The sequence below is a fragment of the Zonotrichia leucophrys genome, chromosome 2 (assembly GCF_028769735.1).
Source record: "Zonotrichia leucophrys gambelii isolate GWCS_2022_RI chromosome 2, RI_Zleu_2.0, whole genome shotgun sequence".
NCBI classification, from domain to species: Eukaryota; Metazoa; Chordata; class Aves; order Passeriformes; family Passerellidae; genus Zonotrichia; species Zonotrichia leucophrys.
The window spans coordinates 6,376,045-6,382,317 of record NC_088171.1 but is presented as its reverse complement, the minus strand read 5'-3'; positions in this window follow the sequence as shown (position 1 = coordinate 6,382,317).

Here is a 6,273-nt window from a genome sequence, read left to right as displayed (position 1 = left end):
TTTACGGATCTAACGGGTGTCATTGTAACATGGGAAAAAAAAAAGTAACTGGGCAGAGAATGTTAATTCTTGATGGTATAATTGAAGGGGGGAGCGTAGAATAGGGGTGGGGAGAGTGACGTTGGACTTGGCAGCATTTGGGGAAACATCATTTGCTATGGAGCTACTTCTCAGGTAATCATTAGAGGAGGGGAAGGACATTTCTGGGCAGAGTATTTACGGCTGCAGCGTATGGAGAAAGCGGAGTTAAAGAGGCAGTGGTTGGAAGACAGGCACTTGTTTCTTCCTCCAGAGTCTGGGGTTGGGTGGTAAAAGAACAAAACAGGACTATAACTTTTATTTTTCAATTGCAGGTAGTAGTAGGAAGGATGCTTTCAATGTCATCAGGACAGGTGGGGAAGTGTGATTTCAGAAGCACTTTGGTAAAATACTGGAAGATGAGAAAATTTTTGCATCTCATTTTAAGTGTGAGTCAGCTGAGACAATTTGGCCTTGGGTTGATTATCTTTCAGCCCAAGCTAATGGCGCAGATGGTGGAAAGAGGAAAAGGGTGAAAGCTGGTTATATAATTTTTTTTTCTTTATTAATTTGGGACTGGGGGAGTGAATGGTGGCAGCTGGCTTCTGTAGCATCTGAGAAGCCTGGAGAGCTGCCTGGCTGCAGGGAGCTGAGGCAGCTCAGCAGCAGTGATTCCCACAGCACCTCTCCCACTGGTTTCTTTGACGCTGCTTTCTCCTTACTCTGTGATAAAACTCTTTTGTCTTAAAGTGGTGCATATTCAAAAATACCGTTACTCTTATTATGCCATAAGCTCGCTCTAGTCAGTGAATGTTCCTAATGCTGCTGATTCAACATTGAAATATTTTTTTAATTTGCAAAACATGCAATGTTTAAAAAAAGAAAAAACTTAAAAAAAAAACCAAACACAAAACATACACACACACGTTACGTGGCTTCCGAGGTTTAAACTGAAAAAAAATTTAAAACTTCATGACCACAGACCACCTCAAACCAGAAATACCTCAGAATTTTCTACTTGTATGAGTTTTATTATATATTTTGTTAGTTGTGTTGTCTTGTAGTAAGTATATTTTAATGTAAGTTGGCTTTTATGACAAGGGAGTTTTAAAAAAATTAAAAAAAGAAAAAAAGTTCCAAAATCTTTTAGGAAGTGCTACCATTTTTTTGTTGTTTTGTTTAATAAAGCACCATTGTAAATAACTGTATACAGTTGTGGAATAACTGCCTATATAAGGTACCTGGGCATTATTCACTCTTATTTGTGAAGGCTGTTTCCATTCTATGTTGGGTTTTTTTTTCGGTCTGTTTTAGTGAAAGGACAGTACATCTTTTTTTTTTTTTTTTTTTCCTTTTTCTTTTCTTTTTCTTTTCTTTTTTAATTTTTTTTCTTTTTTTTACTTTGAATATAACATGAATTTTGTGTCTTGCTAGACTGACAAAGTTATGTCCATTGGATGGCCAGATCTAAATTTTTCTTTGTGTTAAGCCAAAATGCAGTCCTAAACTAATCACCCTGTAATGGAAATGTAAAAAGTCTGTATTATATATAAATGAATTGGGCTTCTCTCCACTGCCAAATTATCAGTGTGCACCCTTGCACAGATATAATTTATTAAGCAAAAGAAACTGCTAATTGGAGAAAATATAAAAAAAAAATTGAAATATATTTCTTGAAAAGTATAGCTTTAAAACCTAAAGGTCACAAATGAGGACATGGTCCTTTATCTTGAAGAGACATTAAGAGAATTGCCTTAATTTGTCTATCTGAATAAAGTCTTAACCTATTCTTTCAAGTTACTGAATGTATATTGCATATTAGTATGTACACACATGTAACTGTGTTTCCGTGTGTAGGTTTGAAAGTTTCTGTTTCTTGATGTGCTTCTGTTGAGAAAACCTTGACAAAACCAGACAGAACGATCCCATTTAGACCCAGCCAATGTCCCTGGTGGCCATTGGCACCTTTGGGCCTGATGCTGCAACAAACCTATGCTTAGCATTGAGGGTGTAGGTAGCTCTTCTGGTGTCATGACATTAGGCACTCACTTAATGTTAAGTGTGGTTGTAAATGTTTGCAGGATCGGTATTTTTCATGTTTAATACATTTCTGCACTGAGATTTATATGAAAATGTGATTATGTCTTAGAAGTGAAGTGATGTAAGGGTTGGGGTGGAGCGTAGAGCAGTTAATGAGTGAATACTTGTTTTGAGGTGGGCTTGCTCCCTTTCCCCAGGGAATGGGGGCCAGTTCCTATTGCTGCAGAAAGAAAAAAAGCTGTACTGTCTTTTAACTGTTAATATCTGTTTGCTCTTCTGGATTTTTTCCTTCAGCGTTATGTATTATAGCTAAAACAGGCTCATTACAGCAGTTGCTTTTTTATCCTGATTTCTTTAAAAAGCTTTAAAGTATTTATTGAAAGTGCCATATTATTTTAATAGCCTATTAAACAGTGTCTGAAATCTTCTCTTTTGAGAAAGCATGAACACAAATTCTCACACGTAGCTTATCTTACTGCGGGGAACTGCACGACCCTGTACAAACCTTGACCGAATGTTGATTGTAAAGTGTTACATCTTCCTGGTGCAATGGTTCCTTATAGATCATCTTGTCAGCAGGATTCAGAAACTGATTGGAAAAAGAATTTCCAAATTGGGTGTGTGCTGGATAACAAGTTTTACATGTGTGTAGGTACGTGTGTCTTGCTATTGTAGCATAGAAGGAAATCCTGAACTTTTAATGTGTACCAATTTGGATAAAGCTGTTTCTTAAACTGGTATTTATTTATTTTATTAACAAAGACAAGCTCTGATTAACTTGTTGATCTTTCAGAAGTTGAGCTGTCAAGCAAGTAGCTTCCTCACCTCTAATCCATTTGAACTCTCATTGACAACATGATTTTGGTTCTGTTTGGTACTGCAGAGGCTTTTTCCAAGTCAGGAATTGAGCACATCCATAGGTGTAGCTGTCATAAGCAACTGCAGCTCTTTTCCTTTTAACACTCCCTTGAATAAGACAGTGACAACAACTCTTACTTTACTTTCCAGGTGCGAAATTTCGCTTTCCATTCAGACTTAGAGGAAGTAGCTCTTCAAAAATTTGGCTGCAAAATTTTATTGGTCACCTTCCTCCCTCATATGGAAGTTCTTAGGTAAATATTACCACTGAATATCCTAAGTAAAAATTCTCCTTGACTTTAGGAGCCAGGATTCCCCATCTCTCTGGTGGAAGTCCCTTTTATGAATTTATTGCACTGGCTGGGATGGTTTCCTAGGTGCAGAAAATTTGACTTTGCATTTTAAACTGGAAATACCACAGGAACTAAAACTGGAGTATTTTTTTGAGACAGTAGAGCTGTGACTTACTGATGAAATTTCATGAATACAGCAAGGCTGGAAATTGTATATGGCTTATATTGAAATATACATGCATTTTATAAGAGATGGCTATAAACCAGCCTAAGCATCAGTTAAGTAGTAACAGGCCTATTCATTATAATTAAGGATTTTAGCTGGTCCTGATCATTAAGAAATCTCTATTTAAAACAAAAGTAACTCACTTTTTATTCTGCTCAAATTCTCCTACAGGATATCTTTATGTGCTAGACAGTTACACCTATGGAAGTGCAGAGGTCTTTGTTTTGAAGAGAAGGTCTGTGAGTGCCCCCCAGTAACTCCCCTGTGTTTTCCTTGGGTCTCCTGACTCCCTGCTGTTCCCACTTGAAGTCAGTGGTTTCAGTGGAAGCAGACATTTCCAGGCTGGCTGGGTCAGGCCTGGCTGTTAGGAATCCTGATCCCCCTCAACATTGCAGCACTGAAATGTTTTATTCTTCTTGTACAACTTTCTAAGCAGAGTGTCAGAGCTTGCCCTGGTTTGCAGGGGAAAAATTCTGGTTTCACTTAGCATGGAAGGAACTTGTACTGCAGAGGAAGGTGCTGGGGGATAAGGTGTGACAGTGCTGTTGTTGCAGTCCTCTTCAAGCCACACTCCGCTTGGGAAGTTGCTAAGCAGGAAGTGTCCCACAAACTTTTGTCACTTTTACATACAGGATATTGTTTGGTAACATTGTAAATAAAATAGACTATATAATATAGGAAAATAAGGACATTTTGACTTTTTTACTTTTGGAAATATATATATATATTTTAGTTACATATACAAACAAAAATTCTACATTGTGTGAGAATTCTTTTATACCACAAATTATTTTTGTAATGTCTAATATGTTTCTGCAGGGAAAAGGGAGAAAGGTCTGTGTATGCACAGCAAATAAATAAAGAAATTATATATATAATGTTTAAATTAAGTGTGCACTACATCAAAGTCTAGAGGATAGAACAAGTGTAGCCTGAAAACAGTTTGAGGAGCAAGTTTGGATGTACTTGGACGTGCTTTTGAGGACAGCACTGAGTATATGTTTAGGTTATCTTGCATGTCACATCCCTTCTGCTAAAGATGCTTATTGCTTTTCTATGGCCATCTTAGTTAACCCAGGAGGAGGTTTTTTCACGTGTTCATGCAAGTAGCCATGTGTGGGCAGAGTGTCTTTTGGCATATGCTGTGGTGCTGCAGTGAGTTGTGAAGTCAGGGTGTTGAGAATTTACCAAGGCCAAACAGCCGGGCTGATCCCGCTCGCTGCCGTATCCGCTCACAGCAGCTGTGTCTGCTGCACTGACAGTATGATCTGTAAGGAGCTGTTGCCAGTGGAATCCTGATAAAACCAGTCCCTAGAAATTCCTTCTCTCTGAAGTGACACAACTAATCAGGCTTCACCAGAACACACAGCTATGTGCTCTGCGCTCCCAAAATCAGATTTAATAGTCTGTGTTGGAGGCACTAAAAAAAAGGGAGCACTGTCATGTCCAAAGTTCTAAGAGAAAGAGCTTCCCAAATCTGTGTAAGCAATCCAAGGTATTCTAAAAAAGGGGGGAGCCAGGGGGATGTAACCTAATTTTCCATTGGACTTAAAATTCACTCCAGTCTTTTTAGTCCTCCCAGCCATGATAGCACAGTGTCAGTGGGTGAGAGGTACTGAAAAAAGCTTTAAACCAAACACATGGCACTGCCTTGGAGCTGCACTGACAGTGTGCCTCTTGCAATTAGTGCTCGCTAATTCAAGCAGACTCCTGCAATTACTGAGTCCCTCAGCTGTGTTCTGGGGAAGTCCCAGCCCTGTGGAAACCAGGAGGAGAGTTTCCATCCAACCCTGTGTGACCACGAGTGTGTGTGTGTGTTCCTGGAACACTTTCTAAGCACACCTGGTCCCTTATTTACATGGGGCTTCCTTTTCCATGACTCTTTTTAGAGTGATGCTCAGTTCCCTGACTGAAGTAGTAGCCTATGGAATAAGCAGCAATGCTTTTTGTCAGGACACTTCCACAGAAAGAGATCATACTTGTGTTATGTCCATCCAGCTGTTCTGAAATGTAATGCTATTCTGTTGTGCCTTTATTTTTCCATGTAAAAGCAACTGCTGTAAGCTTTCTTTTTCTTTTACTAGTTTAATTTTTTTTTATCTCTGTCTGAAAAAAACCACTTTTCATTCATTGCCCAGCTGTCATTTCTGGATGCAGTCTGTGATCCAGGTATTTCAAGAACCAATTACCTCAAACCTCATGTTAAACAGTGTTGCTATCTGGATTCTCCTTGATACTACAATATTGTAACATACACAAACAGGAACCTTGCTCTATATGGGTGTTTATATATATGTATCATAATATATATGATATATATATGTAAATGGAAAGTGATCCCCAAGGACTGAAGGAAAAAAGCAAAACTTATTTTGTATTCCAACATTGAAACCAAAAGGGCTTTTCTGAAGCTCTATAATGGCATTGTGCTGGATATCTACAAAGAAAAAGTGTTTTCAGAAAAAAAGTGCTTCCTTTATTAGCCTTTTATTTCAGTATTTTAATGGGGCAGATGATGTGAATAAAACCCCACTTCTGCATTTTTGGCCCATGTTGAAGCAGAAGCCTCTTAGTCTTTCCAGTTGTTAAAATAAACAAAAACTCAGTTTATAACATTCCAATAAGGTTGGTATTGCAAAACTCAAACATGTTCTAGGAAAATTCCATAGCTTCTGTTTTTGTGACAAGAAAGGCCATACTTCATTCAATTTTCCAGTATTTTGAGGAACTGAAGTTTAACCAGTAACCATCCTAGTCAATTAAAATCCTAATTCAGTAGTCAATGGCATCTCTGCATTGCCACGTCTGTTAGAACACCAAAATAAACTCCAAAATAAA